The sequence below is a fragment of the Palaemon carinicauda genome, chromosome 13, assembly GCF_036898095.1.
Source record: "Palaemon carinicauda isolate YSFRI2023 chromosome 13, ASM3689809v2, whole genome shotgun sequence".
Classification (NCBI taxonomy): domain Eukaryota; kingdom Metazoa; phylum Arthropoda; class Malacostraca; order Decapoda; family Palaemonidae; genus Palaemon; species Palaemon carinicauda.
In genome coordinates, this window is record NC_090737.1 from 139,684,590 (window position 1) to 139,712,089 (window position 27,500).

The window sequence follows — 27,500 nt, forward strand, 5'->3', positions numbered from 1 at the left end:
TGATGTCGGTGGATACAGGCAGTCAAAATCCTATGTAGATAGAATGTTCGGCATCAACGTACAGACGAGGGACACTTGTTTATACTACAGTTTAATAGCCTTCAGCAGCACTGCACCCTGAAACACAAAGTTAACGTTAGTCACACCATTATTTGGAAGCTTATTGATGTGTTTGAATGTGAGGAAAGGTTTGCCCGTGTTAAATTACATGAAGTTAGCCAAGGAGAAAAGGCAAGCCAAAAGGGGTTTCAATAAGATTTCAACTTATGAAATATGACAAATTTGGAGGTAATTTGTATTTTTCTAGCAATAAAAACCTGGAGCTCTTTACTGAGGAGTATTATTTCGGCGAAGCTGAAACCAGCCGATAAATTTTTTGTCAGGGTGTAACTACCCACCGCTGGCTTTCTGGCAGATTATCGCTTCAGTGATAGTGTCTCCAGCCATTTCTTTGTCCTTTATCCAGACAAACAGCAGTCTCTTTTATCTCGTCATGGAGGTGGCTCCACTTGCTGGAGAAAACAGTTACGCCCTTAGAAAGTGTTGCTGCTTTGATAGCTTCCTTCTGCTTAAGGATCGTTCCCATCCTAGATGGATTTCAGTCATATTCTTTCGCGAGCACACTTAACCGCATGCCAGCCTCGTATTTCTTTATTATTTCCATCTTCATCTCCATGCAAAGCATCATACTCTTCTTTCCCTAAACATCAGCAACTTTCTTAGGACCTATGGCTAATGATGTATCGTAGGATCACACACGATAGCAGTAGGTACTACAGTAAAATGGTTACGCAAGCGAAATCACAAACACCAAGTTATTGCGTACAATACCGTTGCCGAAACGTGAAGACATAGGAACGCCCATACGTAGATGCACGATGGGATACAGTACAGTAGATGCCGACCAATAGAAGAGCATGATCTCATGGTAGTAAATAGCATCCAAGTAGGGAAATCACCAATATAAATATCTGTTCCTTCCAGACTGCAAATGACCCTATTCATTATTAATCTCTGAAAAGTGCATGCACCATTCTTCATGCCAAAGGGCATAACCTTACATTCGTAAAGTCCGAAAGGAGTAACAAGTGCAGATATCTCACGAGCACGATCGGACAATGGAACCTGCCAGTACCCTTTCAACAGATCCAATTTAGTAATAAACTTGGCAGATCCGATACGATCCAGACAGTCATCAATACGAGGTAATGGAAAAGAATAACCTTTGGTGTGGGTATTAACCTTTCGATAATCCACACACATGCGGAACTTGCCATCCGCCTTCCACATCAGTACTATGGGAGAGCTCCGGGGATTCACTGATGGCTGAATAAGGTCATGCTTCAACATGCAGTTGATCTCCTTACTGACCTAATTCAATTTTACAGCGTTCAGACGGTAAGGACCCTTACAGGGTAAGCACCCCCCACGTCAACATCATGGCTTAAAAGAAGGCTTCTACCTGGGCCATCCTGAAAAAGTTCTGAAAAAGAATGGATTAAACTAAGCCTTCCTTTCTTTGATTGTTTAAATGTCTTGATTTCTTGCCGTTACCTTCCTGCCAGTTGATGATGTCGGTGGATACAGGCAGTCAAACTCCTATGTAGATAGAATGTTCGGCATCAATGTACAGACGAGGGACACTTGTTTATACTACACTTTAATAGCCTTCAGCAGCACTGCACCCTGAAACACAAAGTTAACGTTAGTCACACCATTATTTGGAATCTCATTGATGTGTTTGAATGTGAGGAAAGGTTTGCCCGTGTTAAATTACATGAAGTTAGCCAAGGAGAAAAGGCAAGCCAAAGGGGTTTCAATAAGATTCCAACTTATGAAATATGACAAATTTGCAAGTAATTTGTATTTTTCTAGCAATAAAAACCTGGAGCTCTTTACTGAGGAGTATTATTTCGGCGAAGCTGAAATCAGCAGATAAATTTTTTGTCAGGGTGTAACTACCCACCGCTAACTCGCTAGTTAGCGGTGGGTTGAATTGAATTGAATATAGGATTTAGGCATTAAGCCAAGCACTGGGGCATCAAAGGCCATTCAGCGCTATATAACGAAAATCATTCAATCATATCTGTACACTCACACCATTTAGTATCATTTTAACCTTTAATACAAATCTAGATGTGAAATAAATAGGGATTAAAAGGGTAAAATAAATAAATAAATTAACAAAATCAATTATAGCTCGTAATATAACCCAATACTTTGTATAAATTTTCTCAAGTTCAGGGTATTACAGTTTTCCCCCAGTATATCTTTTAAAGGTTTGTCCTGGAGTAAATGTGTCCTCCTCTGAAGATTAAAAACAGGACAATCGACTAAAACATGTTTAACATCCATTGTCACTTGAAAGGTACTACAAAGAGGGACCTGTCTCCCTTCCCCACTCTTCATTAAATAATTGTGCGTTGCATGTGTATGGCCAATACGCAGCCTAGTTAAAATAATGGTATCCCTCCTACTTGTAGAATTACAAGATGACCATTTATCCACCAATGGGTGGATTTGTTTCAATTTTGTATTGGTGGTCAGTCCAGACCATCGAGCTTGCCACTTATTTTTACAGTAAAGATGAATCTCACTTTTAAGATCTTTGTAAGAAATACACAAGGGGGATGGATTACTTAGCCCTGAAGCTTCCTTTGCTGCCTTATCTACTTGTTCATTTCCATCCACCCCAACATGGGCAGGGACCCAACAGAAGTGAACACTGATACTCTTCCTAGACTGCAGAAGTACTAACCAGTCCTGCACCTCTTGTACTAGATGATGGCCTGGCATAATTCGTTTTAATGAGTAAAACACTATTGGAATCCGTAAAAATTGTATAAAAACTATTTTGGTTGCCATTTTTAAAAATATGTTGGACTGCGAGAATTATTGCGTACAGCTCAGCAGTAAATATTGAACAAGAGGATGGGAGTTTCCTTCTAATAACAATATCCCCCACCACAGCTGCACTTTCAACTCCTGCAGCCAATTTGGAGCCATCTGTAAAAAAATGTTTCCCATGATGTTGAGCAGCATGATTTAAAAATTCACTTTTCATTACCCTACTAGGTAAGGTATTTTTCCCTCCTGCCGTAAAACATACTTTAACAGGTGGATTACACCAAGGAGGAGACTTGGGATATCCTACCTCTGCTATCTGTGCTGTTTACAAGCCTACTTCTCTAGCATCATTTTCCAGCTGTCCTTCCAAAGGCTTCGGCACTCTAGATCTGTTAAGAGCCCGATCTAAAGGCGCCCTAACATATTTACAGTTAGGATTGTTTCTCACAGCAAGGAACCTAGCTAAAAACCTCAAACTCAACTCCTCTCTGTGAATGGAAAGGGGAGGTATGCCAGAATCAACATAGAGACTGTCAATGGGAGATGTTCTGTAAGCACCTGTGCAGATGCGAAACCCAGCATTGTGAACTATATCAAGTTTTCCAAGTAGTGTCTTTGTAGCTGACCCATATATTTGGCATGCATAGTCTAACTTGCTCAGACACAAAGATGTATAAATTCTAAGCAAAGTTGTTCTATCAGCACCCCAATCAAAATGCGATACCTTCAGAATGTTCAGTGACTTCTTAACCCTGATAGATAGGTCATTTATATGGGGACCAAATGTCATTTTCTTGTCGAAAATGACTCCAAGAAACTTGACATTACCCTCATATGGGGATCTCTTCCCTTTTACGAGTACGAGTAAAGCGAATGGCTTTGGTCTTCTGAGGAGAAAACATGAATCCACGAGAATTTGCCCATGCAGAAGCAGCATTTATTGCAATTTGAAGATTTTGGCATGCTTGTAGTGCAGATGATCCACTACAATAAATTGCAAAGTCATCGACAAATAGTGATCCTTGTATGTCAGGAGGTATGTGACTCATGAGACTATTAATAGCAACAGCAAACAAGGTCACACTCAATACGCTGCCTTGGGGGACACCATCTTCTTGCATGTAGGATGAAGATAGTTCTGACCCTACTCTCACTTTAATTGAGCGGTTTGATAAAAATTCTTCAATAAAAGAGAACATATGTCCTTTTATACCCCACGAGGCCAATTGCTTTAAAATACCACCCCTCCAGGTGGTGTCATATGCCTTTTCGAGGTAAAATAAGACACCCACCACCTGGTTTTGGTTTGAAAAAACATTTGAAATTTCCCTTGATAACATCAGCAAAGGGTCTAGAGTACTTTGGTTCTTCCTAAAACCAAACTGTCGGTTAGATAAAAGATTTTTTTATTCTAGATACCACACAAGTCTGTTGTTGATCATTCTCTCAAATAGTTTGCATATGCAACTGGTCAAGGATATGGGCCTATAACTAGATGGCAGTTCTGGGTCTTTACCAGGCTTGTGGCCTGGCATTACAATTGAAGTATGCCAGGAATCAGGAGATGTATGGGAAGCCCATAGACCATTAAAGGTTTCTAATAAAAATTCCTTGGTATCCACTGGAAGATGTGATATCATTTCATACCGGATGCCATCCTCACCTGGGGCAGTTAAAGAAGAGCTAGAGATAGCATTTTGCATCTCCTCCATACTAAAAGGCAGGTTAAAAGCTTCAGTACTTGAAGAAGCAGGAGGAACAACAGACGTAGATGCTCTAATTTGTTGAAATGCTGGGGAATAGTTGTCAGCACTTGATAGATGGGCAAAGTGCTTAGCAAGAACCTCTGCTACATCTTTGGGGTTAGATATATATCTATTATTTTCCCTTAATATTGGTAGAGGCTTAGGGACGAATTTACCTTGAAGTTTTCTAATCTTGTCCCATATTTCCTTTGAAGGAGTTTTGGTATTAATATTTGATATATATATTTATTCCAAGATGCTCTCTTTGCTTTTTTAAAAGTTCTTTTTTGTTTGGCACAGGCTCTGAGGTACGCTATTCTATCTGCTACATAGTTTGTTCTCAAGTATCTTTTGAAGCAAGTTCGGGTACCTTTTCTTGCGTTGGCACATTCTTACTCCACCAAGGAACTACAGAGCGATGAGGTAAACCGCATGTTTTAGGTATAAACTTGCTAGCATTATCATCAATAATATTTTCAAGATGTTGATAGGCATGCACTGGAGATGTAAATTCATCATACTCTTTATCGGTGTGTGAACAGTTTTCATAAAATGCCCTGTCTGCCTCGTCTACCTTCCATTTTGGTGGACACTGAGAAGGAAGATTATGGACAATTTAACATTATTGGCCAATGGCCACTGCCATGTAGGTGTTCATTTACTGACCAAAGGTAGTCCAATCGAATGGATGAGGAACAGATTGACAAATCAATGGCTGATGTAGAGTTGTGGAATACATCATACCTAGTTAGAGAACCATCATTCATTAGCATTACATCATTGTTGTCAATTAATTCTTCAACAAGATTACCCCATCTATCGCACACATTTCCACCCCATAAAGTATGCTTTGCATTAAAATCACCCATTAAAATAAAAGGGGCAGGAAGCTGATTGACCAGGTCTTGGAGGTCAGAAAGTCTAAGCCTTCTTGGATTACCAGCATGATCTAAGAGGAAAAGTTCTAAGGATGGTTCAATATATAGCGAGCATAAAGTAATTTTTTTCCTGATATGAGTTCTAACTGCACATGGCTGTAGTGGTGTATTGAGTAGGATAGTTTCAAATTTAGCAGATTTGTGAATAATAAAACCTGTACCACCTTGAGCTCTTGCAGCTTGCAAAGGAGGGGATCTACAAAAATGATAATTGAGTCCAGGATTAAATGGTTTGTCACTGATCTTGGTTTCCTGTAGACAAATTACCTTCGTGTCTGAGTCCCTGGTTAAAGTTTTTATTTGCTCAATGCTAGTACTTAGACCTCTGCAATTCCACTGGATGATAGACATTATCTTTTATTATTTTTCTTTGTCTCATTTGTCTTTTGGGACTTTTCAGATGAAGCCATGTAAGGCCTGGAGATGGAAGGCTTTACTAGGCCACCACTCTTCTTTTCTTTCTTTCTAGGATCTTTATACAAGTCAACCTTAGGATCATGAGCAGTAGGACACTTACCTGACTTAGATGAAGGTGAGGATGATGGGGACCTTTTCCTCTTTGGAAGATCTTGTTTTCTAATCTCCATCAAATCAGGTAGAGATTCTGCCTGATACAATACAATTTAATGGGGTGGAAGCCACATTGGCTTCCTTGGAGGATTGTGCTAGAACTTCAACAGTTCGAGCACTTAACCCAGAAGGCTGGGCTACTACCTCTAGGGGAGATGCTCCTATCGGTGACAATACTTTTGGTGTGTTGGAAACCATATTGACCTCTTTGGAGGTTTGTGCTCTGGCTTTTATAGGCTGAGCACTTGACCCAGATGGCTGGGCTACTACCACTAAGGGAGATGCACCTGACAGGCCAGGTGCTGCCACTGGTCCCCCTGTGGTAGTAAGGGGTAGTGAATTATAATCTTTTGGTGGCATCTTAACAGCGCAAGCAAAATTAAGTTGCCGATTGAGTAAATGCTTTGCATAACCTACACTTATATGTTCAGCATTTGATTTCAAGATTGCAGCTTCTTTCTTGTATTCTCTACATCTTTTATCATTTGATTTATGATGATCTTTACAGTTTGCACAGGTTGTATCTCTGTTGCATTGGCCATGTTCTAACAAAGAACAGTTAATACAGATCTTCGTATTATTGCAGTACTGGGAAGGGTGACCGTACTTGAAACAATTAAAGCATTGTAAAGGCCTAGGTTTATATTCTCGAACACGTACTCTTTCATTCTCAATAATTATATGATCTGGTATAACAGGGGTTTCAAATGTTAAAACTACCATGCTTGTTTGAGGGATCTTACTTACTTTCCAAACATTAGCAGGGCACATGTCCAGAATATCTGGTTCTGAAAATTCATATAGATCTTTATCAAAAACTACTCCTTTACCATAGCTGAAGCTCATATATGGTTTAATATCCTTAATAGGATCAATTTCTGCAATCTTCATGCCACAAAGCATGTGAGCTTGAGTATCTGATTTTGCATTAATCAAAACAGATTGCTTACCGTATCTACTAATATCCTTACTTTTAATTAAACCAACTTTTTTTGTATAAATTTACTAATCTTATAATAGTTATAATTATCTATCTTCCCAGATGCAATTATCCATGTTGGGGGCTTGGGGTTTCTTACTTCTGGAAGTCTATGCTCTATTTCTTTTTCCATCCATTCTTCTGGTTTATATACCTCTAGGTGTCTTGGTGCTCTCTAAATTTTTATTTGTTTCTAAAGCAATCTCAAAACATTAAAATGATACCCAAGCTTCCCAAAAGCCTTTACTACCATTAAGCTCCATTAAAATTTCTTTGATTGCCCCAAATCTACAGAAGGCTTCATGAATTATGTCATAGCTACAACCAATTGGTATGTTTTTTAAGTGGAGAATTTTCAGATTTTTTGTTGGATCTGGTAATGAGCCAGAACCAGAGAGTAAAGTATTACTGTTATTACAAGAATCATTTTCCACCAGTGCCGATAAATTGTCTTTAACAATACTGGTCAGAGAAGTATTGTTGGAGGAATCCTTTTTATTGCCGAAGTTGTCGACAGAACTTTCCTTACTTACAAGCAGAAGTCGTCAACGGTGTCTGGGGTTCGCCATTTGATCCAGGGGTACGGGGAATATTAAGTTTACTCATTAATTATTTTTTGGGGGGGAGGGAAGGGGTCATAATAACAATGAAAAAAGAAAACAATGGAAAAAAAAATAAAGTTTAAGGGAGAGAAAATATTAAGACTGTCTGAAATTCCAAAGAAGACACCGTTAGATTTCCCACCAATGACACCTGCGAAAGCTGCTTACCAAATGTCCACTCCCTACCCTACCACAAAGGGATGGTACCACTATGATTAAACTGGCTCAAGTGTATGCCAAACCCGCTTGATAGGACTGAGAGCATTTCAAGAATACAATCATCCCCACTCTAACCATAGTGGCAGGCAAACCGGACAGAATGCTGAGAGTCCTATCTCTATGAAACCGCCAATCCCTGGAATCCGAAGGCCAAATTTTGCTACGAGAGAGTTACTTGTGCCAGTATGGGAATACTGACACTCCTAGGTGTCCAAACATTTTCGGGCAGTTGGCAAGACCACCACAGCTCCCACAATTGATTTTGAAATAAAAACCGATCATGGATACAATGTCCCCTCTAAAAAACCTGGAGAGGGAAATGGGTAAGAGAGTTTTGACAGCAAGTTTGGAGACAGCTGATAATTGTGAAGGAGGAATAAGCAATAAGTAGTAATAGAAAAAGCATGAGAGAAATTCAGAGTCAAACTGAGGAAAAGAAATTCCCCAGTTCGAGAGCCCTCTTGCCCGTCACAAGCCTTCAGCACGGGAATGATATGCCGTGCTGAAGCCCGACGACTTCATCAAGGCATTCTCTCGTTAAGAGGGTTGGCTACTCTAGTGAGCAATGTTTGTGTTTACCATTTAGAAAAGGATAAAATGAGATGGGTAAATGAATAATCTAAATGAGATGGTGTGCAGGAAACGCTGAAAAATTGAGATTAAAATTGATATGAAAGTAAGAAATGGATTTAGTGTATACATGAGATAGGAGAAAATTGTGTTTCACAATAGAAGGCATATAGACTTGCTCCTGACAAGCAACCCCGTGAAAGTTGTGGCAAAATTTCAGGATGAATACTGGGGAATTGTAAGTGTCACAGATCAGAAAAGTAAACTATACTGTATACCCAGAATTCTAGAAGAAAAGTAAACTATACTGTATACCCAGAATTCTAGAAGAAAAGTAAACTATACTGTATACCCAGAATTCTAGAAGAAAAGTAAACTATACTGTATACCCAGAATTCTTGAAGAAAAGTAAACTATACTGTATACCCAGAATTCTAGAAGAAAAGTAAACTATACTGTATACCCAGAATTCTAGAAGAAAAGTAAACTATACTGTATACCCAGAATTCTAGAAGAAAAGTAAACTATACTGTATACCCAGAATTCTAGAATGCTGAAATAAGTATATCATAAGAGATACAAGAAAGAATGAAAGTCTCAAACTGGAAGGGGTTTCAGATGTGATAAATTGGGTTTAATGAAGTTGGTCACTCGGCACATGCTTTGGTTGCGGAGAGAAAGGGCATCGTGGGAATGAAAGTACAGAAGTGTAATGCTGACAACACAAGAGTAAAGAGAGACGACTGCAAGTCTAAGAGGGATAAAAGAAGAAAAGGCAGATTGAAGGGTATTTCAGGTACAGTGGAATGGGTCAGAAGAATGAGTAGGTGGTCAATGGGTATCCGTTTTGCTCCGGCAAAATAGATCAGTGTGTGAAAGATTGTTACAGAAGTCAGATTACGGTATATGTTTCACGAGTACTGGATTAGATCACATAGCAGGTATGCGAGTGCCATAATTAGGGCCAGCAGGGTAATTTTCTAAAAATATGTTAGGCTCTAAGAACCCAACGTACAGGTTGTGGAATGGAACGCCATGCGGAAAACGTGTGCAAATAGTTAAAATGTGAAAAAGGGAATGACAGGAACTGATTAAAAATAAGAATTGGTAGACCTGGCTATAAAAATGGGTTTCAAGAGATGAGTCCTATACTTGAAAAGAATGCATACTGTATTCAAAAGACGAAAAAAGGTTTCACATGTAACGTCGTGATGTGAGATGACAAATGAAAGATAATACTGTAGTATAAGTTGAAACGCAGCTTCAATTGATGGCCTCACGACAGGTAGGTAACAAGCAGTTTTTTAAAACAATACTATTAACATCTGCAAAACAGGGGTAATATTTAAAAAAATTTTATGAAGACAAGTTACAAGATCATTATTTAAGGTACAACTAAGAGTACGAAAATGCCGGTGTGTGTATGGGTATTTGTGTTAAATAAAGGTGAAAATGGATAATTGTAGTTTTAGAGTTCAAGAAATATGGTGAAATAAATGGGTATTTTGTCTAACTTCACCATGAATTTCTGGCCACAGTAGGAACTGTTTGTTGGTATATGAGGGTAAGAAGAGATTTGAAAAATATGAAGTGGGATGGACATGAAAACTACAAAATATAAAAGCTACAACGAATAAAAAAAAACGCATTTGCTAACCAGACGAGAAGACAAGCTGTAGGCAAGATAGACGAGTAAGGCAATCAAGAATAAAGAGAAGAAACAAGTGGCTATTACAAAACAGGAAACTGTTTAAAAAATATTTAAGAAACTAAAAAAAGCTTTATAAATTGCAGAGGAATGCAGCTTAGTATGAAGATTTACGAACAAATGGAACGATAAATAAGGGAGATTACGTCCTGTATCTATGCTGTTTCATAAACTATTCTTGGTCAATACAGATAAGTATTCTATTAGTTGAATGAGGAGTGGAGAATAGAAGCTGTTGTTGCATGGTTTTGAAAAGGTTAGAATGACTGATAATATCTATAGGAGTGACGGTTGAAAAGGACGATGCGGTCTCGAGTCAAGTGGCTTCCGTAACAAATATGTCTTCATGTTGACATGTGATAAGTACAATCCATATTTTGAAGGTTTCAAATTCTATATTACCGTAAGAGATTTACCAATGCGTTTAGACTTTTACTCAAGAGAGTGGACAAATGTACAGTACTGTATAGCTAAATCTAAAAGAGAAAATCATGTCAAATTTATTTAAGAGTTGAGGAATAAAGAATTTATTACAAGTTCATTAGATTAAATATTTTATACATTAAGTTGATTCATTGATCAAGTTAAAAATGTAGCAAAGTTTTTTTAGCAAGACAGTACTTTTACTATGAAAAGTGAAGAAAGTGAAGGTTAATATGTTTTAAGAAAATAGTACTGCACGAGTCAATTTCAAAACTATTATTGATGATAGTGTGAAAGTGACTATGTAAGTGGGTAACCAGGTAAATAAATAAAAAAAAAGTAAATGTACGATTACTTCTGATTCCTATAAATTCCAATCATGCTATTTTCCCCATTGGAGCCCCTGAGCTTATAGCATCTTGCTTTTCCAACTAGGGTTGTAGCTTAGAAAATAATAATAATAAAAACAATAATATATCAGCCCTATCCAAGGAGACTATTCATTGTGCTCCAACTCAACTGAATCCAGAAAGAAATGTGAGTGAGCTTAGACTTTACAGTTTAGAAGTGTGGCACGGAAGATGAATTGAAGGCTTTGAGAAATTAACTAAGGAGGAGAAAATAAGGATGAAATATTTAGGAAGGAAAACAAGCACCGAGGAGGTTAATGAAAGGGATAAAAAACAGAGGTGGTTCCCTGAAAACCTCAAAGGAAATAATGAAAGAAAGGATTGCATACACAGAAAATGGGAAGAATTGAAGGTGCAGAAAAAGATGGAAATAATGAAAGAAAGGAGAGCATACATTACTAAGAAAATGTTTAGAATTAAAGGTGCAGAAAAAGACAGAAATAATGAAAGAAAGGATTGCACACATTAAAAAAATGTTTAGCATTAAAGGTTCAGAAAAAGAAGACAAAAATAATGAAAGAAAGGATTGCACACAATAAGAAAATGTTTAGAATCCAAGGTGCATAAAAAGACGGAAATAATGAAAGAAAGGATTGCATACATTAAAAAATGTTTAGAATTGAGGCTGCGGAAAAAGAACAGAAATAATGAAAGAAAGGATAGCAGACCTTATTAAGAGAATGTTTTGAATTGAAGGAGCACAAAAAGAAGACAGAAATAATGAAAGAAAGAATAGCAGCCAACATTAAAAAAAAGTGAAGAATTGAAGGTGGAGAGAAAAGAGAAAAACGTTCACTCTTGCAATAGCGTCCTGGAATGTGAATATGAGTACAAGAAAAATTGTGTCAAAGTGCAAGGCTGTGAGAAAAGTACAATATAAAAGCAAATGTGAGACTGTACTCATCAATGGATATGAGTAAAGATAAGAAAGCAGACAGAATTGGAGAGTCAAGAGTATATGTACAAAAATGTTAACAGAAGCAATAGCTTATGCCCTTTTACCCCCAGGCTCTTTGGAAATTTCCAACCCTTAACCCCCAAGGGGTTATTTTTTCCCCAGCACATTTTGCAGTTTTTTTTTTTTTAATTGCTCTAACAGCCTTAATTTTTGTCATAGAGAGGTCAGGTTGGTCTCATTCTCTTGGAAAATGTCTGAATTATCTCAAAAAATTTTCAAAAATATGAAAAAAAATTTTTTATAGCATTTTTTTGCAAGGACGTAGCGGTACGTCCATGGGGGTAAAGGGATGAGTTTTGTGAAACGTACCAGTACGTCCTTTGGGGGTAAAAGGGTTATGGCTTTCTCTACTTTACATCTCTTGTTACTGAGATTATGTCAACAAACTTCAGTGCCTCTATAATAATACTAAAGTATTGTCTGAAAGGAGTGAGATATGTGGAGATGCAATAGGCAGAGATTATGGGTACAAGAACTATGCAGTTTCTTTTGTATGGGTAATACGCCGATTTTTACAAGACTTACGAGAGTGAGTGAGAAAGATTGAGTAACCAGGCGAGAAGAATAAAAAGATACGAGAATAAGATAGAAGGAAGAGTTTGAAAAAGGAATGGGGAAAATGATTGGAGATGTATATGGCATAGACTGGAGACAGGGAACGAGGAGGTAAGGGACGAGGATTTAAATATTTCATACCGTGTGAGAGTTTACCCATTTGAAAATGAAGGAGAATTAAGATGAGTAAATGGAATATGGAAATACAGTAGGATGAAGTATAGGAACTAATGGAAGATCATGAATTATAATGTCGTGTGTATGTGGGAGAGAAAGCAGTGAATAGTATCCCAGAGTAAATAACTTACAGTACTGTATAAAAATTCATTAATGTGTAACTCAGTGAATGTTATGGCCAAGTTTCTGGATAAATACTAAGGGAATGAATGTGTGAGAACAAGACTGTAGAAGATTATATACTGAACGAGGAATAGAAGACTGAAGACACTCAAGACAGCAAGTCATGAAAAGGATACAGGAATGTATAAAAGTCAAACTTAAAGGGGTTTTTGGTGTAATAGAATGGGTCAAAACATGAATGAAGGCAGATATACATTTTGGTTGCACAGAGGAAGATCATAGCGTGAAATTAGCACAGCAAAGCAAGTCAAACACCACCAGCGTAAAAAACTAGGGCATAAAGTAATACAGTACTGTACAAAATACTGGAGAAAATTGTTGAAAAATATGAACCGAAAAAAAAACAATAAACAAAAGACGTGCATACCAAGAGACAGAAGGATCTTATTTCAGAAAATTAGAAAGTGGAAGAAAAATCTTGTAAAAGAAAAAAAAATGTGTGGAAAATGAGGGAAATAAAATGTAAGATAGAAAATGCAGAACAAAAGATTATACAGTCGAAAGAAAATGAAAAAAGGGACTTAGAAGAAAGGACACTTTTAAATATAAAAAGAAACCCCAAAGTACTTTACTCCTATGCAAAAAAAGATGAATAAAGGGAGAGTAGAAATAGGCCCTCTTAAGAATTGAAGGACGGCTAACTAATGAAAAAAAAGGATATATGCAACATATTAGCAGAAAAATATAAGAGTGAGTTCACGCCAAGAATTGCAAATGAGAATAATGAAACAGAAATGAGAGAAGAAAATGTTGAATATCTAACAGATATAGATATTAATGAAGCAGATATTGTCAAGGCTATAAACGAAATTAAAAATGGATCGGCAGCCGGACCAGATGGAGTTCCAGCGATTTTGTTAAAAAAAACTGCAAACACTATCGGGAAGCCGCTTGCAATACTGCTAAGACAAAGTGTAGATATGAGCGAGATATATGTTAAACATAAATTAGCTTATATAACCCCTATCTTCAAAAGTGGATCAAGACTAGAAGCAAGCAATTATAGACCTGTTAGTCTAACATCACAAATTATGAAAGTGTATGAGAGGGTAATAAAAAAGAAAATAATGAACCATTTGGTTAAATGTTTAATATGGGTCAACACAGTTTCGTGCCTGGAAAAAGTACACAGACCCAACTGATAGCACACTATGAAAACATATACAAAAATATGATAAATGAAAAAGAGACAGTTGTGATCTATCTAGATTTTGCAAAAGCATTTGACAAGGTAGACCATAACATATTGGAGAAAAAAATGAGAAAGCATAATATTGTGGGAAAGATAGGAAAATGGGTAAAAGAATTCCTGCAAAACAGAAAACAGATAGTGGTTGCAAATGACGAGAAATCACATGAAGCCCAGGTAATATTAGGTGTGCCACAAGGTACGGTATTAGCTGCACTGCTGTTTGTTATTATGATCTCAGACATAGACTGTGATGTTGAAAACTCCGTAGTGAGAAGTTTCGCCGATGACACAAGAATAAGTAGAGAAATTACTTGTGATGAAGATAGGAACTCACTACAAAGAGATCTAAACAAAATATATGAATGGGCGGAGATAAATAGGATGGTATTTAACTCCGATAAATTCGAATCAATAAATTATGGAAACAGAGAAGGAATGGTGTATGCATACAAGGGACCTAATAATGAGACAATCACAAACAAGGAAGCAATTAAAGACCTTGGTGTAATGTTAAATAGGAATATGTTATACAACGACCAAATAGCAACACTGTTGGCTGAATGTAAAGCAAAAATGGGAATGTTATTCAGACACTTTAAAACAAGAAAAGCTGAACACATGATTATGCTTTACAAAACTTATGTAAGTAGTACACTCGAGTACTGCAATGTGATATGGTACCCACACTACCAAAAGGATATTGCAGAAATAGAGAGTGTACAAAGGTCTTATACTGCTAGAATAGAAGTTAAGGACCTGGACTACTGGGAAAGACTGCAATTTTTAAAACTAAACAGTCTAGAAAGGAGAAGAGAACGCTACATGATAATACAAGCATGGAAGCAAATAGAAGGAATTACTGAAACCATCATGGAGCTTAAAATATCAGAAAGAGCAAGCCGAGGTAGATTAATAGTACCAAAAAATATTCCAGGTAAACTTAGAAAGGCGCACAGGACATTAATCCACTACGCACCAGCATCGATAATGCAGCGACTATTTAATGTGCTGACAGCTATTCTAAGAAACATATCAGGAGTGAGGGTAGATGTGTTTAAGAATAAGCTCGATAAATACCTAAGATGCATCCCAGACCATCCAAGACTGGAAGATGCAAAATACACCAGAAGATGCATTAGTAACTCTCTGGTGGATATACGAGGTGCCTCACACTGAGGGACCTGGGAGAACCCAAACAAAAAATAAGGCAATAAGGTAAGACTCCTAGAGACCAGTCCAGAAAGTTAAACACTTGGAAAGCTCTGAACATGCCTTTCAAGTGATGGTCAAACTCAGACATAGACCACCCTAGTCTTCCTCATAGCTAGTCGACGTGAAGAGTCTACTAGGCTCGAGAAATTTCCCAGGGCAGAGACATGAACTCCCAAGCCTAAGACTTCTCCTGTCTCATACCAAACACTAGACTTGGAGGCTAGTCTGGCAGGGGGAAAAGCGAAACACGTCTTGCCAAGGACTTTCTTCGAATCCATCCACACTCCCATTAACTTAAAGCCCTCTTAGAAGAGCGAGAGAGTACCATCTTCATGAACATAGACGCTCTTGCTGCTTTACCAAGGGTAAATTCTGAAGGCGGAGAATGCGGGGCTACAGGAGTAAAATGGTCTGGGAATAACTACGTAAAGACCAGCATTAACTTCTTGAGGTCCACCGTATGTTGAGGTGGTTTATCCTCTTCTCCCTCCGAGATATCGTCCAACGGTTCATCCGGGAAGAAAACCTCATCCAGCTCCTCCTCCGAAAGAAAATCAGCCGCCGCAGCAGTGCCTTGTTCAGAAAGGCACCGTTCCTGTGTAAACGCATCAGCGCTGAAGTGCGCGCGTTTGCGCTATTCAATATTCCCATCTGCATGACGATCACTAGCTTGTTGTCACATTCGGTTTGTGGAATAGTATCCAACTGACGTGTGGCGTCATGGGTTGGCTGACGCGTGGCGTCATGGGTTGGCTGACGCGTGGCGTCATAGGTTGACTGATGCGTGTCAACATGGATCGACTGACGCGTGCCGCCATGGGTCGACGACTGACGCGTGCCGCCATGGGTCGACGACCGACGCGTGCCGCCATGGGTCGATGACTGACGCGTGCCGCCATGGGTTGGCTGATACGTGGCGTCATGGGTTGACTGACGTGTGCCGTCATGAGTAAACTGACGTGCGGTGTCATGGGTTGACTGACGTGTGCCGTCATGAGTAAACTGACGTGCGGTGTCATGGGTTGACCGCCGCTGACTCTGATGCTCCATATCGCGTCCGCTTCTGTCCTGCCGCTTAGAGGCCCGCTCCGTCGTTGGCGAACGTCGTCGCGTTTGGAAGACCGACGTTCGGCGCTATGAGCGGTCGATTGATGCTGAGAAGCAGGTCCCTGATGAGACGCATCCACCTCAACCTGTCGAACACTGCGGGTGGGAGATTGCCAGTGCGACAATGCGTCATTACCGGAATCAACGGGCCGCCTGTGCAACAACGCGTCTAAACTGGAAGACTGACGCCCAACCGCACTGCCAACAGCGGGCCGATAAGATTGCATAAGCGACGAGAGTTGCTGCTTCATGCCCAACAGCATAGACCATTAGGCGACACGCGTGCAGCCTCTTCCTACGCAAATTTGCCTTCCCCATCGCTTCCAAATCTCTCCCCACTTTCGGGAGACGAACACCAGTCTGATGGAAGCAGCGGTGCATGAACCGTAAAACCAGAACCAGGGATCAGCTCCCAATCTGACTGCATCAAACCTTTATCTATTTCGGAACTCCCGTCAGAGCGTTTCGCAGGCGAACCCTCGCCAAGGGACTGAAAACGCTCAGGTGAATCCCAATGGCTACAGCTAGGCTCTTGCGGAGGAGAATCGTGTTGCTGTACCACTGCGTCTGCTTTTCTCAAGAGGTCTAGAGGCTTGACGCCAGACCTCGTCATGCGTAACTTCATCCGAAGATGGCGATAATGCACTAACCTCACCTTTCCTAAGGTGAGGATGAGCGACCTGTGATACGACAGCAGGTACGCTCGAAGGGACGTCTACGCGAGTGATGACGCCTCTCGACGTTACTTCTCCCATGGGTTCGGGAGCTTGAAAGACGTCTAAGGCTAGGCGAACGACAGGATCGCGCAGATGCACCCTCCACAACACTGAACACATTAGCCGAACTTTACGCACTTGATAGGTCACCTGTGCGATAACTTTTAAGCAAATTAATTTCGGACATAATCTGGTTCTCGTCTGCCGCTAGTGATTCAACTATTACGCTGAGAGCTTGAATCGTGGACAACATATCCTTCATCGTACGTTCCTTCGTTTCTTGATCTATCAATACGGGGGAAGGATTAGGATCAATGACATTGGATACAGGTAAATCCACAGAATGAAAAGAACTGCTTTAATTCTGTCTCTCTCTCTAGTCTCCGAGTATAGCGCTCAAAAGCTAGCCACTCAAAGCTAGCCACTCACTTTCGGTCAAAGAAAAGCATTCTTCGCACCGATCTCCAAAAGTACAAGTTTTACCCCTACATTTCACACAAATCGTATGAGGATCAACAGAAGCTTTAGGAAGACGAGTAGGACATCCTTTAATACACTTCCTATATACAGGGGAGGGGTCGGCCATATTGAAAAGTTACGAGAGAGATCAAAACAATAACAAGGGACAACACTAAATAAATAAACCCAAAACAATAAAGATTTCAAGATAATATGAAAGAAATCAATAAAGCGAAACCCCAAAACCAAAGACAGTGTACATCACCAAGTAAACCGTCCAAATCAAAGTAAGTTGCAAGTGAAGTCCAATCGTTCCAGCCAGCAATGGCGGCAGAGAAGGTCTGAATTGGTTGGAATAGTTCGGCCTGTCTACCGCGAGGGCGCTAATGTACACCTGGCATATCTGCGATTGCCACGATATTTTGAATTTCTGCCAGGCGTCCAGGGACTTTAGCCATTCTTATATGACCAGCGGGTAAGTTTCATGTTTAAAAAGGGGGGTTAGTGACATATCCTCCCCCGGGGGGAGAGGTGGCATAAGGATAATTAGCTTAAAGCAATCCGCCGACCTCCAAGGGTCGGGGAAGCAGTGGCATGCCCTTAAAATAAATCTAAACACCAGCCTTAGCTAAAGGCAAGGCAAACATAAGTGTGAAGTGTATGGGCGACCTCCGGTGAAGCCGGAGCTCCGGTGAGGCCGGAGCGTAATGAAATGTCCTGAATAAAGGAGCCTTAGCTAATTAGCTAAGGCAACTTTAAGTGTGAAGTGTTTGGGCGACCTCCGGTGACGCCGGAGGATAATGAGATGCCCTGAATAATTCAATTGTGGCTAATAATTCAATTGTGAAAGATAAAAAGCTAAGCCGCAGCTAAAGACTAAAGCTTAGATTATAGTAAAGCGTATTTACGATCTCCGGTGAGGCCGGAGGGAGAAGAAAGGTCCTGAATAATTATTGTGAATAACAAACACAGTTGTAATAACAAAGGCTATTGTGGATATGGCCGTGGCCTGAGACCGAAGTAAAGGCCACCGGAGGGTCGTATCTAAACAATATGAAGCCCGTCCCATGTAGTAAACAATATAAATATAACAATAGAACGAAAGTTATTGAGATTCCCTCATGGCGGAGTATAACTCAAGGCGGAGTGGAAAACGTTCATAACTACTCCCGAGCCGTAACGGGGAGAGGACGAAACACGGACCAAAATAACGCTAACAATTGAAAAGTCACGAAAAATAAATAACTCGTAAGTTATCATCCACCCAGAGGGGGAGAGGTGAGGGAGGGAGAACCCGCTGAACACACAAAACGGAAAACAGGAAATCCGCTCCCCACCCGAGCTAAGAAAGAAAACGAGAGAAAGGGGTAACTCGTGACTGCTAACAAAACGGGGACCCCAAGCTCTCGCTCTCTTAAACACAAAAACAGGACTAAAAAACACACAACACTATTATAAACATAAAATAATCCTGTACATCCATAAAACACTACGATCGAAGAATAGCAACTGCTAAAACTTAAAATAAATAGCACAGTCGAGTGACGAACGCCTCGGAGGGGCGGGCACTAAACAAATACAAAGCTAAATCGCTATCTCGTTCGTAGGCTGGACTTACTAGCAAAAAGTACCATGAGTATAAATACACCAAAATTAAAAATAAAAATAATAACGGTTCTAAAGGCATAAGGCCAGGGACTTAACCAAGAACCTAAGTGACAGAGTACTAAACGGGCAGACAAAGATGAATTCCCAAACAGTGAACAAACAATGGCCGCCATGAAAGGCCAGACGGGAATAATAAAACAGACTATACTGGATATAAAACAAAAGCCCGGTACAATAAAATACTGTCAAAACAAACTATGGTACTTAACATTGGAATGTGTGAAGATGGAGCTTCGGACATGACAAAATAAATCCACGATTGATAAAAAAGACCGAGAGCACAACAAAACAATTCAACACTTTGTATTCCAAAAAGAAGGATGATGTTCAGATGGCGCTCGCGTCGTGGCGTGGGTGGTGCGGCGATGGGGGTGTGTCTAGGGCCTCTGTATCGGCCCATCCCTTTGACGAAGGAATTAACTAAATGGAAGACAACCTGTGAATAGTGGATTTCACGCGCCTTTGCTTTATACACGACACCCAAAAGGTGCTCGCGCGAGGGTTGTAACCTCAGCATTCCATGCTTTTATCTTTCTCTGGTATAATTGGAAGGTTTTATCAGAAAAGATATACAAGAAGGACTTTTCACCGGGCGCCACAGGTTCGACCCAGAAAGGGGGGTTAGTGACATATCCTCCCCCGGGGGGAGAGGTGGAGCTGCTTCGCTAGGGGAAGCAATGACATCTCTCGAGCCCCGAGTTTGTTAAACAGTATATCAGTCGACGCTACCACTCAACGGTCTCTCGAAAGAGACCGACCGAATGGGAGCTTCGGAGGAGGTTTGGGCAACAGAAGAGGCCTTGGGTTTTTCTCCTTTCGAAGAAACCTTCTTAGGAGAAATATCCCGTTTGGCCTTCTTCCGTCGTCGCGAAAACCTCTCCCACTGGGAGGTAGACTACTCCCTACACTCACCACACCTGTTATTGCTATCACACCGTCGGTCCCTACAAGAAGGACAAAGGGCGTGAGGACCGGTCTCGACCGCCGACATGAATGTTTCACAGGGGCGGTCGGGAAACCCAGGCCAGATGCGCATAATCGCAGAGGCCAACTTCACAAACAGAACTAGAAAAAGAAAAAGAAAAAAGCATTAAATGGCTGCCAAATGACGGCGAGGATGAAAGCGGACACGTCAGGCTACCACCCGGGCCGAGAGCAAAGTGAGCTCAAGCACAAGTGTGTGGGGGGGGGGGGGGGGCCTCCCCTAACCCTGCTAACTAGCAGTGTGGGTAATAATACCTTGTTAAAAATTAATGGCTCGTCATTTCAGCTACGCCGAAAGTAATACCTAAGTAGCGTGGTTTGTATTCCAGTTACGGAACAAACAGATCTTTCATAAGCAAACCATAAAGAGACTTATGTCAGCCTGTTCAACATAAAAACAGTTCAAGTTTCATTATTTCCTTTTCACAAGGGACTATTTGGCCTGCCGGTTGTACAGCACCTTGCTTTCCCAACTAGGGTTGTAGCTTAGCTAGTAATAACAATAATGATAAGAACAGAAAAAGTAGGGTTTATAAAAGCTTAAATTTATAGGGCTAATAAACAAATATGAAAATTTTTAATAGAGGAAAAAAACATCATCATCTACTTTACAGCTCTTCAGCTATCATAGAGGATGCTTGGAACATAGCACCAAGATACTGTGAAGTTAAAGGGTACCTTTACTTTAGTCACTAAAATAAGAGAGTGAGAAAGAACAAATGCTGTTGGACTTGATTTAAAAGAATAAGAACTGAATCTGATAGAAGGAAAATTGAACATTAATTCCAGACTAACCAATAAGTTAAAATAGATGGCAGTAACGTTTTTTTAGCTTGTTTACCGTTAACCAAAAGAGGATTATTGTGTGTGAAAACTGCACCATAACATATTAAAAGAGTTGGTCACAAATAGACCACCACCACACTGTAAGGATGTAAATTAATGAAGTAAAATAATGTTGCTTTGGCTAGGATATAACAATACAGCATGACAAGAGAAGATGGAAGTCTTTGAGGTCACAGGGAAAAAGGTTCATTATAAGGGTGATGTATCTGGACATTGCCTACTTACAAAAGGAATGAGGCTCCCAAGGGTACCTTCAATTGAGATTTGACAGAAAAACATTTAACACCCAAATACTGTACTGCTTAATGAAAAAAAAAACTTCAATCAAATTCAAAATATCAGTGGCACTGCTTGGTTACGAGGATCAAATGGAATGGATTAAAAGTTGAAAGGCAAAAAAGTGAATAACTTATTGCCAACTATTTTAAACCAGGCACCTTAAAAAACGAACGACGAGACTTTAATACAAACTGGATAAATCTTCATGTAGAGGGCTATCACCCAAAAGACTGTCAGGTATATAACCCCCCACACATTTCACATTACCAACTGAATAGTCAACCAAAAGGAAACCAAGTGAACCCACACGTTGATCAAGACACAACTTGGAAAGACATAAGATGCAAAATTATCAAGACTGGTATGAGTCTTTCGATCATACTGACAGATAGGATTTATGAATCTGGGCTATATAAGACAATACTGGGGTCTGTGAACCCATTTCCACAACAGAAAAACTGAGCAGCTATGATAAATAGTTAAAGGTAAGAGATTGGACAGCAAAGATGGAAGGAAGCCGGGATTGAGGTAAAGTAGAACGATATATAGGTGCCGTCGATGGAATGCTGCAAAGACTTGAGCAATGCCTAAAGTGCACCGGAGGAGAAGCACTGATGGCACTACTTTCCTAAGAGGGAACACACAGATGGAATGTGTCAACGTGGTAGTCAAGACAATTTCATAGTAAACTGCAAGGGAAATGGTATCTCCATTGTAGCTTAGGAGCTGTGATTTGTGATACAGAATTTGAGCTATAAGGCCCAGAGCTCTAAATGGGGAGATCCTTCAGAGTAGACCGCAACTTGGGAGGAAATCTCCGCTGTTATACAATTAAGTTTTAAAGACATCTGATAGAGGAGCGAAATTGTGAAAGGAAGTATGGAGCAGCCAAAATCCAAAAGGACCCTTGTAACATGCAGTGCTATGATACTGGACCCACACAAGGCTAAGATTCAAATGATTTAACTTCAATACTCACCTAATACACTGAAATAAACAGCCTATGATTGTCTGGAATTAATATTAAGATTGTCATGGAAATTAACTCCCTCCTCACTGAAGTAAACTTTAGAAACATCTTATACTGCATAATCTCTTACACTTTACCAAAGCATTGAACAGTTCAACAACCTAGCAGTGCTTAATCAAATATCTACGGACTTAAGTGATGAAAAGTATTAAAAAAAAAGTAAAACCTTCATCAGTCTTGGTGCCACATGCTACAGTTACATTAAAGGAAGCGAAATCCTTTAATATGTACCACCGCCAGGTTTCCACATGCAGAAGTCACCATCCAGGAGACACAAAATACTTGAAGGAAAAACCAGCCTCAGAAATTGGCTTGAATTACACATTGATTAATCTATATTTGAAAGCCTTTTGTGTCTTCCTGGGGGACCACCACTACTGCCTGAAGGTAATAAACTCACCACATTATGATAAGATCCAATAGGTCGGCAGGTCGGCCCAGTTTCTTGAAGCAATGATCCGCCCCTGGTAGTACGGTGTCGGAGGTGGTTTCCTGGGTCCTTACTCTTGCCATTCCTAAAAACAATTTGAAGATATTAGACATTTGTCATAAATTTTAAAACGGGTTCACATAAGATTCATTAAAACTTTGAATGTGACAAAAAGCAGGATATATCCTCTGTTCACTTCCATTAATATTGAAACCTATCTTTCACTTATTAAGAGCACACATTTAGTACTATAAAATTTAGTCACTACTGTATTGACAAGGAAAATAGCCCAGTGAGGAAAGGAAGCAATGAAAAATAAAATATTTAAAGAACAATAACATTAAAATAAATATCTCCTATATAACTATAAAAACTTAAAACAAGAGGAAGAGAAATAAGATAGAATAGTGTGCCCGAGTGTACCCTCAAGCAAGAGAACTTTAACCCAAGACAGTGGAAGACCATGGTACTGAGGCTATGGCATTACCCAAGACTAAAGAACAGTGGTCGTAAAATAGCAGTCGAGTTGTAACCTAAGAAAATGTAGAAAATAATTGTTGCTGTTTTCTACATAAATTGAGTAAATGCCTATGTCAGAGATGAGCAAAATCAGGCATAATTATAAAGGACTGTTCCTACAGTAAAAACCTTTTATTCAACACTCTGATGGATAAAGGAATGCAAAGAGGTAAAACTAGAGGGGGCCCTCAATAGAGCGCAGACCTCCGCCGCAGCAGCTTATCTCTCGACCTTAACCTTGGACCTTAACATGTATCAATTGACGTGGATTTTCATACACTCAAGTATGAACCAAGTTTGAAGTACCTGTGACAACGATGTCCAAACTTATGGCTGATTACGAGAGTTGGACATTTTTGAAAAATTTACAGTTCATGTATTTAGCTAAAATTAAAATATAATTATCAACCCTATCTCCCTGTGATTATGAAGAACGTTGCACAAGTAAATATATGGATCTACATTTAATGTCGGTAATCTGTTGTGCTCTGTTCATAGACAGGACTTCTTTAATGCTTTCACTAACAAAAAATTCACTTTTCCTTGTTTTCAGAGTTAATATATGATACTTTAATTACTAAAGAAACTGAAATTCACTGTAAGAAATGGACGAGTACTGGCTAGCTTGGCCTTTTCTCTATGTTTAATGGGGTCTGGGCCATGATAACTTACGTATTGATCGATTAAAATGTGAAGTATATTTTTCATTCCAAGGCCATTGTTCACATTTAAGACTGATGGCGAGTTACTGCGCATGCATTGGTTCCAAGCAGTTGGGGGAGTTTTCTGTGCATTTACAATACTGTAATTATTACCTGGTTTTTTTTTTTAACCAATTACTAGATTCCAAATATTCATGCACAAGTTCCCGGATGTTGTTATACAACAACCAATTTTTTCCACCCTAACTTTCAGTTTCAACTATACTGTACTACCATCATGAAAACATCTCCAAACGGAAAGTACAATCTATTTCGAAAATTAGTGTAATTTAATCTATATCAGCAATTGGTAAGGATGAAAATGCTCTCCGTTCAGTGTATAGCTTTTGTTGCTCAAGTTAAAGTAAAAAAAAAAAAATCACCGAGAGACCGCCGGGGGTGGTGTACACAGCACATCCATGTGCTGCTTGCCAGAACATAGGAGCAGTGAGCTTACGCCTATTTGCAAGCAAAGTGAGCCACGGACGACCAAACCCCCATTAGAAGGATGTAAAAGAATCATAGAAAATTGTGATACTTTTAATTTTCATCCACTTACATGAACCTTATATTATTCCAACTGGTTATCTTGTGTTTATTTTGTATTTCCGACCTTTATTATTGCTGCAAATCACTCATTTTTGGCCTTTCCTCACCCCCCCCCAAAAAAACAGGTTTCTGACTGGTGTCCCCTGTAATTGTCTTTGTACAAGGGGGGGGGGTCCAAAAACTCATGAATGGGTGGTTTGCCCCAATAATCAAAGTCAGAAATGCGTTAAACACACGAGAGTACGAAAAATATATTGTTCATGTATTTGGCTAGAAATTCAAGTATCAGTTCAATTTCGCCTTTCCAGTTCACCAGTCAGGGACGTTACCACACCGGCCACAACCACCCTGTAGTTCTTTATTATTTTCCTTCTCTCGTCGCTAAGGTCTGGACAGTAAGGAATGAAATGAGAGAGGTCTTCAGTTTCTGCCCCCACATATTATTATTATTACTATCCAAGCTACAACCCTAATTGGAAAAGCAAGATGCTATAAGCCCAGGGGCTCCAACAGGGAAAAATAGCCCAGTGAGGAAAGGAAATAAGGAAATAAATAAATGAAGAGAACAAAATAATGGTTAATGTCTAGGAGAGGGCCGCATGAAGATATCACTGATATTCAATTTATTTTTACTAGAATATGTAGGAATGTATGTATATAATGGTATACCAGTGAGATAATTTAGTGAAAACCAATAATAGTCAAAATATCGACGATCAAACTCACGCTACTCTAGTCTTCCTCCCAGATTTTTCTAAGTCTGTTGTTATTGTTGACTGTGTCTTATTTTTGCTCAAATGAGCCCTGTAACCACTATAATCCGCAGACAAACTAGTCCACTATGACGTCTTCACGTTTGGCCAATCACAGTGCGACAATACATTTTCTTTCCCAATGACGTCTTCACGTTTGGCCAATCACAGTGCGACAATACATTGTCTTACCCATCACAGTGCGACAATACATTTTCTTACCCAGCCATTTTAGATTGTTCTTAGACATCGAGGCCGTAGCAAGCCCGTCATCTGATATTGCACAAGAAGTTGAAATTCCATCTTCTTGTCCTGACTGTTTCCTAAGTTACAATTAATTTGTTCTAACTTATTCGGGGTTATATTGAAAAACTAGTGCATTTGTGCCAGAGAGACAATTTAATTTTACAAAATAAAAATTGTCCTGCACGTCAGGGAACCTTCGCAACGGCTTCACGTTTTCCTCAAAGCAGCAGCACATCTTTATCAACCAACAGGTTAAGGTAAGCTTCATTAATTTATGGAGTACTGTATATTATAATGGTGATAGTATAACGATGTATACAGCAGTACCATCACTTTGGATTTGGTTTGATGGATGTGTTAGGTAGTGTCCTTAAGGGGGGGTCGCAGGGGGGGCGAAGCCCCCCCCCGGTAGGGGTACAGGGCTATTAGGCTAGGTTAGGTGGGTTTATTAGGTTCGGTGGTGCCCTGAAAATCACTGTGGCCTTAAGGGGGGGTCGCAGGGGGGGCGAAGCCCCCCCCCGGTAGGCCTAGGTAGGGGTACAGGCCCCCAGGGTAGGTTAGTTGGTTGTATTAGGTTCGGTAGTGCCCCGAAAAATCACTTTTCTCATCCTCCCCCCACCCAAAAACCCCGCTTCCCACTGGGGTCCCCCATAATTGTAGTAGTAGGTTTATGCTTACATTTTGTGTGTAAGAGTTAACTCTTAGTGTCTTTTTTATTCATTTCCTCATGTTTCTATGCACTGTGCAACAATAATCTGGTTGTTTTTTGCCGTTTTTCGTCGTTAATACTTGAAAAACGGGTGCGGCCTTCTCCTAGACATTTACCAAAATAATAAATCATTCTGAAATAAGTAACAACGTCAAAACAGACATGTCATATATAAACTATTAACAAGTTCACATTCTACCCTTACTACTAATTAATGTCTTTATCATTTCTAATATTTACCATTTTCAGTGATCCCTTATGGTAAAGGACACACGGCAAATGAAGCAGGGTTAGGTAAGGAGTAACCTACAATAGGTTAGGACATATCCACTAAGCTAAAAGACCTGGCAATCAATGTAGAGTTAGGTGGGCGTTCCTTAGGTTAGGAAATCCTCTCTCGACTTAGTACAACTCTGGCACAACGGCAATCAGGCAACACTTTCTTTGCAACTACAGTACCAATGATTTCTACACCCCTAACAGAAGTATACTTTATAAATACCTTAAAATATTCTATTTTTCCTTATTTCCTTTCCTCACTGGGGTATTTTTCCCTGTTGGAGCCCCTGGGTTTATAACATCCTGCTTTTCCCACTGAGGTTAGAGCTTAGCAAATAATTATAATAATTATAAATATAATTTTAATAAAAATATATATATTTTAATACCGAGGGTTCTCAAATGAAATCAAATCTCTTATATTGTATCAAAATTGATAATGAACAGGTCGATTTCGGAGTGGCACTTTCTTAATACCTATACCTCACCTTGGCACAAAATCTAAATAAATTTCCGTAAAATATAAGAATTTTAGACCGAATTTTACAGAAGACATAAAACTTCGGTGGTTTCAGAAAAGTTTTGACATGGTCACAGTTTCTGTAATAATCACTGCATAAAGAAAAAGCATTTAGCAGAAGGCAGGTTATGTATATGATATAATAAAAATTGAGAAAATAACTCACATTTGATTGATCTTTGAAGGTTAGCAGGGAGAACAAGGAGTCTGGTGTTCCGGACACAAACAAACAACCGCCATCTTGGAACCTCGTGGCTTCGAGAGTTAGTGTTGCCAGATGACTTAGTCTAAAGACCTCCCCCCCCAGAAAAAAACAAAAACCAAACTAGCGCAAAACTCTCCAATTTCCACAAATATATTTTCTTCCGATCCCATAGGCTTTATTGTTATAGAAATGACTCTCTATACTTCATATGAG

At 39.6% G+C, this 27,500-nt stretch overlaps 1 protein-coding gene and 1 long non-coding RNA gene across 8 annotated transcripts in view; one reads left to right on the top strand and one right to left on the bottom strand.

The window, feature by feature from the left end:
- Nucleotides 1-27,500, top strand: part of LOC137652538 (eukaryotic translation initiation factor 4E transporter-like) — a 161,543-nt gene that overhangs the window by 37,171 nt on the left and 96,872 nt on the right. The gene's annotated exons all lie outside the window — the stretch shown is intronic.
- LOC137652541 (uncharacterized) overlaps nucleotides 1-27,500 on the bottom strand; it is a 282,636-nt gene continuing 255,136 nt past the window's right edge. The window contains exons 1-4 of one of the 2 annotated variants that reach the window (XR_011046358.1): nucleotides 27,249-27,394; nucleotides 22,778-22,892; nucleotides 1,555-1,686; nucleotides 1-117 (exon numbers count right to left, since the gene is read on the bottom strand). This is a non-coding gene — a long non-coding RNA (uncharacterized lncRNA). Of the gene's footprint in view, nucleotides 118-1,554; nucleotides 1,687-22,777; nucleotides 22,893-27,248; nucleotides 27,395-27,500 lie in introns of those variants that run through there. The other variant, XR_011046359.1, reaches the window with a different exon arrangement.